At 32.6% G+C, this 9,266-nt stretch overlaps 2 long non-coding RNA genes across 2 annotated transcripts; both read right to left on the reverse strand.

Moving 5' to 3' along the window:
* Positions 1 to 540: 540 nt before the first annotated feature.
* LOC112016938 (uncharacterized) lies at positions 541 to 1,337 on the reverse strand. Its single transcript, XR_002883415.2, has 2 exons — positions 1,241 to 1,337; positions 541 to 975 (listed from the first exon to the last, which is right to left on the reverse strand). It is a non-coding gene; the product is annotated as an uncharacterized LOC112016938 (long non-coding RNA).
* Positions 1,338 to 6,219: 4,882 nt separating this feature from the next.
* On the reverse strand, positions 6,220 to 6,779 carry LOC136068077 (uncharacterized). The gene is made up of 2 exons (XR_010629481.1): positions 6,687 to 6,779; positions 6,220 to 6,421 (listed from the first exon to the last, which is right to left on the reverse strand). It is a non-coding gene; the product is annotated as an uncharacterized LOC136068077 (long non-coding RNA).
* Between the last annotated feature and the right edge of the window lie 2,487 nt (positions 6,780 to 9,266).

Below are 9,266 nucleotides of genomic sequence, written 5' to 3' on the forward strand. Positions count from 1 at the left end.
AGATTGAAGTGTTTTTTTTTTTTTTTTTTAGTTAAGTAGTAACATGACTCACTCTTAAGTGGAGAATCTAAGGAATAGCACCTAAGATATTGTATATAAGTTTTGTCATTTTTAAAATAACCATGTGTTGATTAACAAAAACAAAGTAGTAGTAAATTTATACGGTTTTTGCCCTTTGATTATCCCAGTTTACATATATTGTGTGTGTTTAGATGCACACGCATTATGCATACATATGTATATACAGGGATTGAAATCAGGTGCAATACCAAGCATGCATTTAATGCAATAACAATGAATGGTTGAAATTGAAAGTTGAAAAAAATAATTTTCAATTTCAACCATTAAATACAAAAAGTTAAAAAATAGTAAAAAGAAATTAAAAAGTTAAAGTTAAAATTTAAGAATTGTAAAAATTTATATGAGAGGGAGTAAAGTAATTGCACTCAGTGCAATACCCTTAGTATTGCGTCCAATCCAAATCCGTATATACAGTTTTGACCACTTTGTCAAATACTGAGTTTCTGACTCGACCACTAATTAATTGAAAGAGGTTATAATTAGAATTTGCGTGAAAGTCCCACAAGTAATCATTGGACTGAGTTTAGTCTGCTCTTTTATTTTGCACACTTCAGAACAAACTACATAGTATTCATCGGGTTAACTATCCCTTCCCCATAAAAAAGAAAAAAAAGCCGTAGCTTATTAAGTGCAAATTACAACACTGCGAATTAGAGGCTTTGCAAACTTCAAACCACCTATATGACACTTAGGATTTTATTTATAGCCATTGCTCCTCATAAGAATAAGCTAAGTGCTTATTATCTGAAAGTCAGGGGTTAAGGTTGTGAGCAACCTCGACGGCTGTAGACGTTACAAGGTGGATCGCTTTTGGCTTTGGCGGTGGCTTACATGCAGCATATGATTTTCCACGACCACAGCTTGCGCCTGGTTTATTCGCTGGGGCGATTATATCTGAGATATGACATGAAGTAATCAGAATGAAATCAAAAGGAAATCATGGGCCAGAAGCATGCAATTTTTGAACAAGATATGGAATCTTTTGCAAGTATTTGGTGATAATTTGTCAGAAACACACCAAGTAATTCTAACATAAATGAGCAACTGTTATGCAAGCTCTTAGTCATGGAATCTATATTAAGTTCAGTTTAATAATAATCATGCTGCAAAATATATATATTAAAACACAACTATCTACTAGAAACTATAGTGTTCTCACAGGCTAGTTCTCGAGCTGCATTTGAAGAAGGAATGAAAAATGTGGAAAGCAAGAGAAAGCAGACCACTAGAGTGGCTTTCATTTCGAGAGTTGATGGTTGATGGTTCTCAGTTTCTCTATCCTTATCCTATATATAGACCAACCAAGTAGGAGCCTGTCTAATGTTGAGAAGAATAAGTCAAAGTGTGAGGTAGGATATAATTGAAAAGTATTATAAAAAAGGGAATCTATATTTAAAAAAAAAAGAAAAAGAAAAAAGAAAGAGAGAGAGAGAGAAAAAAAAAAAAAAATTTAGAAACCAAAGTTGACTAGAAGACATACAAATTGACAAGGGTCTCTTCCTCATCCTGCTCTCTTGTCCACACTTTTGTTTAGTGTGAGTTTGGATAGCACTAAGAATGAAATTTTCAGCGGCATTTGGCATTTTGTGTGGGTTCTGTGCACTGTTTACGGAACTCGCAAATACGGATTTCATTAAATTTTTCTTTAATACTAGATCCTACAGCATTATTCACACATTTAAAAATTATTTTGCTGCATTATTTTCAGTTTTAATTTTTAATTTTCAGCAATAGACAGTATTCAATCAGACCCTTAGAGTCAAATTATATTGTACACATCATTTCTTGTCTATTAATGAGTTGACATGGAAGATAGCACAAGCCCATTAAAGAGAGGCGAATTGTGATTTTTTTCTGCCTGAAAAATTTAGCTCTAAAACAATTTAGAGCATCCACGTTGGTGCCATAAATTTAACAATTTGGTACCATAAAAAACTATTTTATCTATTTTATATTTACATTTTACAAAATACCAATATTAGTAATTTTATTTTAACTTTCAACACAATAAATAATATAAATAATAAAATAAAATAGTGATTTACTATAATAAAATGATATATTCTCTACAATAAACAACAATCACAGCCACTGCTACCACACTATCACTGCCACCACCACCGCAACAACTGCCACCATCAAAAAAATTATTTTTTTTTCTCACTAATATTAGCTAGTAATAACCTACCACTTAAAAATTATTATGAAAATATTGTGGTAGAATTTTTTAATTTTAATTTCTTATTATTCTTTATTTTATATTTCCCTTTATCTCTTTATTTGGTTTCATCCATAAACGTATTTTTTTTCTCTCTCTTTTTTTCTCCTCCAGCATGTATACTTCTCTTAATTGTCCTCCACACACATATACTTCCTTATCTTCACTCTATCTTCATTTGCATTTTTGTTTTTCTGCTTCAGCTCTCTCTCTCTCTCTCTCTCTCTCTCTCTCTCTCATATGGGTCAAATTTGGTCTTTTTTTTTATTTTTTTTTTTCTTTTTTATCGTTTTGATTTGATTAGTTTTAGTATTGTAGTCTAAGTTTGTATTTTGATTGTGATTGAGTTTTGATAGAGATGTTTGAGAGAGAAAAGATTTGGAATGGATGAATGAAGGAAGAAAGAAAAAAAAAAATGAAAGAGAGGAGAGAGATTGGCGAGGTCGGTGAGATTGGCATTGGGTAGGTGAGATTGGCAAGTGAAGCAAGGTGGAGGAAGAGAAAAAATCTGAGTGCTGGACAAAAAGAATGGAGAAGTGAAGAGTGAGGAGAGGGGAGTAACGGACAGAAATGAGAAAGGAGGACAAAAAAAATATTAAAATATTCGGACTAGAGTGAATGCAACATAAAATAATATACATTTTTTTTTTTTACCTTTACTAAGAAGCCAAAATTTTTGGTTTTGGCTCCACCAGTGTAGCCTTAGTTTTGTAATTGGTGGTGCTAAAAATAGCAATATGGCTTTTTAGCACCACCAATACTAATGCTCTTAGAGCTGTCTCTTCTCCAATTCATCATGTGATGATTTATAAAACTATCTGCAGGGTATTATTTAATTAAACCACCTACATGACTTATTAAAAAGTCATATGACTAAAATGATGGAAGAAGTTAACAATGTTGAGTTTTAGACCTTTATTATCTAAGTTTTAAGCCCAAGTTGTCACTTAATTAGATTATGAATGGTCCTTGGTTAAAGTAATCAATCACTTATATTTTAAACAAATAAACAACATTAATAAAGAACACAACAATATGGTGAACTAGGAAAAACCTATAATAATTCCAAAGTAAAACCACTAGGATGTTTAACCTAGCAACCCCAAGGGAAAACAAATCCACATAACTGAATAAATGTTTTACAACTGTGAGTAACTCTAAGTCTATAGACTTTATTTTTCAGCTATTGAGATGTTGCACATGAACCTCTGCACATGACTTCAATTATCCCTTGGAAGATTCTGATCTAGCATGGCCAAAATGGGCATTTACCTTTTTCGCCCAAAAGATGTAGCAAATGTCTTGTTTTGAAACTTGATTTTTAGATAATCGAGTTTCAATAAAAAACTTGATTTGATGAAAATCGAGTAATGTGAGAAATTTTACATGGAACTCGAGTTCCATGTATATATAATATTTTTTAAAGTTTGATTTCACATAACTCGATTTTCTAAAAATCAAGTTTTTCATTGAAACTCAATTTTTAGAAAATCGAGTTTAAAACAGGAGCATTTTGCTAGATAGTTTTAAAACAGAGACATTTTGCAGAAAGTTTTGGTGAAAGGGCCAAATACTCATTTTGGCCTACCCAACACTATTGTTTAGGAATATGTATCAACTTCAAAACACTCCATTTCTAAATATGCGTCAAGCTTGATCACCAATAAAGGATTTTGAGAGTGGGTAGCACTACAATCTTGAGATGTACTCTCTAAAACTTTCCAAAAGTCTTTGGAACGTCCTCTAAGGCTTTCTTTTTATATCATAGGCTTAGTAGAACAAATTACCCTAGAGACAAGGTCGGCTGAAGCCATATATCTAACTTGCTCATAGTTTGATCGATTGAAAAATTGTCAAAAGTTGTTGAATTATTGATGCTTGCTTAGTAACACGCATGAATGTTCAAAATGTGTGTAAAACACCCTTGAACGTTTAGACCCAAATTACAAAATATCAATTCAAGCTTATTATCAAACAATTAATGTGCGAAACATGAACATAAGCCAAACACAGAATTGATAAACAATTTAAGCAAATATAATCACATCCACAACATAAAATAAATGGCAAAGATAAAGGAAGAGAGATGCAAACACAAGGACAACACTCGATGTATTATCGAAGAGGAAACCGAACTCGACGTAAAACCTCTCCCCGCCCTCCAAGCGGTCAATAATCCACTAGAAAATGTAGTTGGGATACATGAACACAATAAACCCTCAAAGCCTAATCTACATAGGTACATAAGCCCTCCAAGCTTCTTGCTCCAACGAGTTGCGCCGAACCTTTTTCTTTTCTAGCTTACCGGATTCCGCTATAACCCATAGCATAACAATAACCATTGGTCCCTTCCAAACTGCTTCCCTTAGCACCAAACGAACCATNCAATCATATCAAGATATAAAGCAGCGTGAATAATAAATAACACAAGATATGATCACCCAGAAACCACACGGTAAAAACCTGGGGAGGATTTGACCCACCGATCCTCAAGGCATAACAGAATTCACTATGAAAGAATTGAAGTTCTTACAGAAGGACTACAAGCCCCGCTCGACTTCCTAATGCTACCCACCAGTAAAACTTCTGACACGACCACGCGCAGGCTCCGAATCCACGGACTACTTCTTTCTTGAATTCTTCAATCAGCTACAAGCTCCCCGCTTGCTTTTCTTTTTAAGTTCCAATGGTTGCAACTATAATGATCTTCAAGATGTTGAAATCATCTCTACCTTGAAAACCCTAAGTTTATGTGAAGGAAAGCTCCTCAAGGATCTCACAAGAGATTCACATAAACCGCAAATATGAGCAACAAAGACTTAGAGAGGTTTGGGTACAAAACCCTAAAAATAAAAGGAGGCACAAGAGGCACTCTAATCTCTCTCTTCCAAGTCCCAAAAACGTTCTAGGGTTTTCCTTATATATAGGAGTGTTTTACTTGAACCCCAAGACGTTTAAATAGAGTTTGGGTTGAACTGGAACTCTGCAGAAAAATAAATCTGTACGTGGTTCGATCGATCGAGCCTTACAGATTTAGTCCAATAAATCTGCACTCACTCGATTCCAGTTTTACAAATAAACATACTTTGAGCAAGCCTAAACAAGACTAAACAACCTGTTTTGATCATGGTTTGCCAACAATACAAATTAGAGTTCTAAATACATAAATTCCTAAATCTTTAGAACCTAACATAAACTAAAAGAAAAGGCTTATTTTATTTTTCCTTTAATTTTTAAGATAATTTTTAAAGGGCAAGACTCAAGTATAGTACTTAGGTGCTGTTCCTTAAGTTTATTTCTTAAGATTCTGTCATGTGAATTTTTCCTCATGAGATTGAAGTGTTTTTTTTTTTTTTTTTAGTTAAGTAGTGACATGACTCACTCTTAAGTGGAGAATCTAAGGAATAGCATCTAAGATATTGTATATAAGTTTTGTCATTTTTAAAATAACCATGTGTTGATTAACAAAAACAAAGTAGTAGTAAATTTATACGGTTTTTGCCCTTTGATTATCCCCAGTTTACATATATTGTGTGTGTTTAGATGCACACGCATTATGCATACATATGTATATACAGGGATTGAAATCAGGTGCAATACCAAGCATTGCATTTAATGCAATAACAATGAATGGTTGAGATTGAAAGTTGAAAAAAATTAATTTTCAATTTCAACCATTAAATACAAAAAGTTAAAAAATAGTAAAAAGAAATTAAAAAGTTAAAGTTAAAATTTAAGAATTGTAAAAATTTATATGAGAGGGAGTAAAGTAATTGCACTCAGTGCAATACCCTTAGTATTGCGTCCAATCCAAATCCGTATATACAGTTTTGACCACTTTGTCAAATACTGAGTTTCTGACTCGACCACTAATTAATTGAAAGAGGTTATAATTAGAATCTGCGTGAAAGTCCCACAAGTAATCATTGGACTGAGTTTAGTCTGCTCTTTTATTTTGCACACTTCAGAACAAACTACATAGTATTCATCGGGTTAACTATCCCTTCCCCATAAAATAAGGTGGATCCGCTTTTGGCTTTGGCGGTGGCTTACATGCAGCATATGATTTTCCACGACCACAGCTTGGGGTTGCGCCTGGTTTATTCGCTGGGGCGATTATATCTGAGATATGACATGAAGTAATCAGAATGAAATCAAAAGGAAATCATGGGCCAGAAGCATGCAATTTTTGAACAAGATATGGAATCTTTTGCAAGTATTTGGTGATAATTTGTCAGAAACACACCAAGTAATTCTAACATAAATGAGCAACTGTTATGCAAGCTCTTAGTCATGGAATCTATATTAAGTTCAGTTTAATAATAAGCATGCTGCAAAATATATATACTAAAACACAACTATCTACTAGAAACTATAGTGTTCTCACAGGCTAGTTCTCGAGCTGCATTTGAAGAAGGAATGAAAAATGTGGAAAGCAAGAGAAAGCAGACCACTAGAGTGGCTTTCATTTCGAGAGTTGATGGTTGATGGTTCTCAGTTTCTCTGTCCTTATCCTATATATAGACCAACCAAGTAGGAGCCTGTCTAATGTTGAGAAGAATAAGTCAAAGTGTGAGGTAGGATATAATTGAAAAGTATTATAAAAAAAGGGAATCTATATTTAAAAAAAAATGAAAAAGAAAAAAGAAAGAGAGAGAGAGAGAAAAAAAAATAAAAAATTTAGAAACCAAAGTTGACTAGAAGACATACAAATTGACAAGGGTCTCTTCCTCATCCTGCTCTCTTGTCCACACTTTTGTTTAGTGTGAGTTTGGATAGCACTAAGAATGAAATTTTCAGCGGCATTTGGTATTTTGTGTGGGTTCTGTGCACTGTTTACGGAACTCGCAAATACGGATTTCATTAAATTTTTCTTTAATACTAGATCCTACAGCATTATTCACACATTTAAAAATTATTTTGCTGCATTATTTTCAGTTTTCAATTTTTAATTTTCAGCAATAGGCAGTATTCAAACAGACCCTTAGAGTCAAATTATATTGTACACATCATTTCTTGTCTATTAATGAGTTGACATGGAAGATGGCACAAGCCCATTAAAGAGAGGCGAATTGTGATTTTTTTCTGCCTGAAAAATTTAGCTCTAAAACAATTTAGAGTATCCACATTGGTGCCATAAATTTAACAATTTGGTACCATAAAAAACTATTTTATCTATTTTATATTTACATTTTACAAAATACCCAATATCAGTAATTTTATTTTAACTTTCAACACAATAAAATAATATAAATAATAAAATAAAATAGTGGATTTACTATAATAAAATGATATATTCTCTACAATAAACAACAATCACAGCCACTGCTACCACTACTATCACTGCCACCACCACCGCAACAACTGCCACCATCAAAAAAATTATTTTTTTTTTCTCACTAATATTAGCTAGTAATAACCTACCACTTAAAAATTATTATGAAAATATTGTGGTAGAATTTTTTAATTTTAATTTCTTATTATTCTTTATTTTTTATTTCCCTTTATCTCTTTATTTGGTTTCATCCATACACGTATTTTTTTTTCCTCTTTTTTTCTCCTCCATGCATGTATACTCCTCTTAATTGTCCTTCACACACATATACTTCCTTATCTTCACTCTATCTTCATTTGCATTTTTGTTTTTCTACTTCAGCTTTGTCTTTCTCTCTCTCTCTCTCTCTCTCTCTCTCTCTCTCTCTCTCTCATATGGGTCAGATTTGGTCTTTTTTTTTTATTTTTCTTTTTTCTTTTTTATCGTTTTGATTTGATTAGTTTTAGTATTGTAGTCTAAGTTTGTATTTTGATTGTGATTGAGTTTTGATAGAGATGTTTGAGAGAGAAAAGATTTGGAATGGATGAATGGAGGAAGAAAGAAAAAAAAAATGAAAGAGAGGAGAGAGATTGGCGAGGTCGGTGAGATTGGCATTGGGTAGGTGAGATTGGCAAGTGAAGCAAGGTGGAGGAAGAGAAAAAATCTGAGTGCTGGACAAAAAGAATGGAGAAGTGAAGAGTGCGGAGAGGGGAGTAACGAACAGAAATGAGAAAGGAGGACAAAAAAAATATTAAAATATTCGGACTAGAGTGAATGCAACATAAAATAATATACATTTTTTTTTTTTTACCTTTACTAAGAAGCCAAAATTTTTGGTTTTGGCTCCACCAGTGTAGCCTTAGTTTTGTAATTGGTGGTGCTAAAAATAGCAATATGGCTTTTTAGCACCACCAATACTAATGCTCTTAGAGCTGTCTCTTCTCCAATTCATCATGTGATGATTTATAAAACTATCTGCATGGGTATTATTTAATTAAACCACCTACATGACTTATTAAAAAGTCATATGACTAAAATGATGGAAGAAGTTAACAATGTTGAGTTTTAGACCTTTATTATCTAAGTTTTAAGCCCAAGTTGTCACTTAATTAGATTATGAATGGTCCTTGGTTAAAGTAATCAATCACTTATATTTTATAACAAATAAACAACATTAATAAAGAACACAACAATATGGTGAACTAGGAAAAACCTATAATAATTCCAAAGTAAAACCACTAGGATGTTTAACCTAGCAACCCCAAGGGAAAACAAATACACATAACTGAATAAATGTTTTACAACTGTGAGTAACTCTAAGTCTATAGACTTTATTTTTTCAGCTATTGAGATGTTGCACATGAACCTCTTGCACATGACTTCAATTATCCCTTGGAAGAATCTGATCCAGCACGGCCAAAATGGGCATTTACCTTTTTCGCCCAAAAGATGTAGCAAAATGTCTTTGTTTTGAAACTTGATTTTTAGATAATCGAGTTTCAATAAAAAACTTGATTTGATGAAAATCGAGTAATGTGAGAAATTTTACATGGAACTCGAGTTCCATGTATATATATATTTTTTTTAAAGTTTGATTTCACATAACTCGATTTTCTAAAAATCAAGTTTTTCATTGAAACTCAATTTTTAGAA

The sequence above is a fragment of the Quercus suber genome, unplaced genomic scaffold (assembly GCF_002906115.3).
Source record: "Quercus suber isolate HL8 unplaced genomic scaffold, Cork oak 2.0 scaffold_98, whole genome shotgun sequence".
Taxonomy (NCBI): Eukaryota; Viridiplantae; Streptophyta; class Magnoliopsida; order Fagales; family Fagaceae; genus Quercus; species Quercus suber.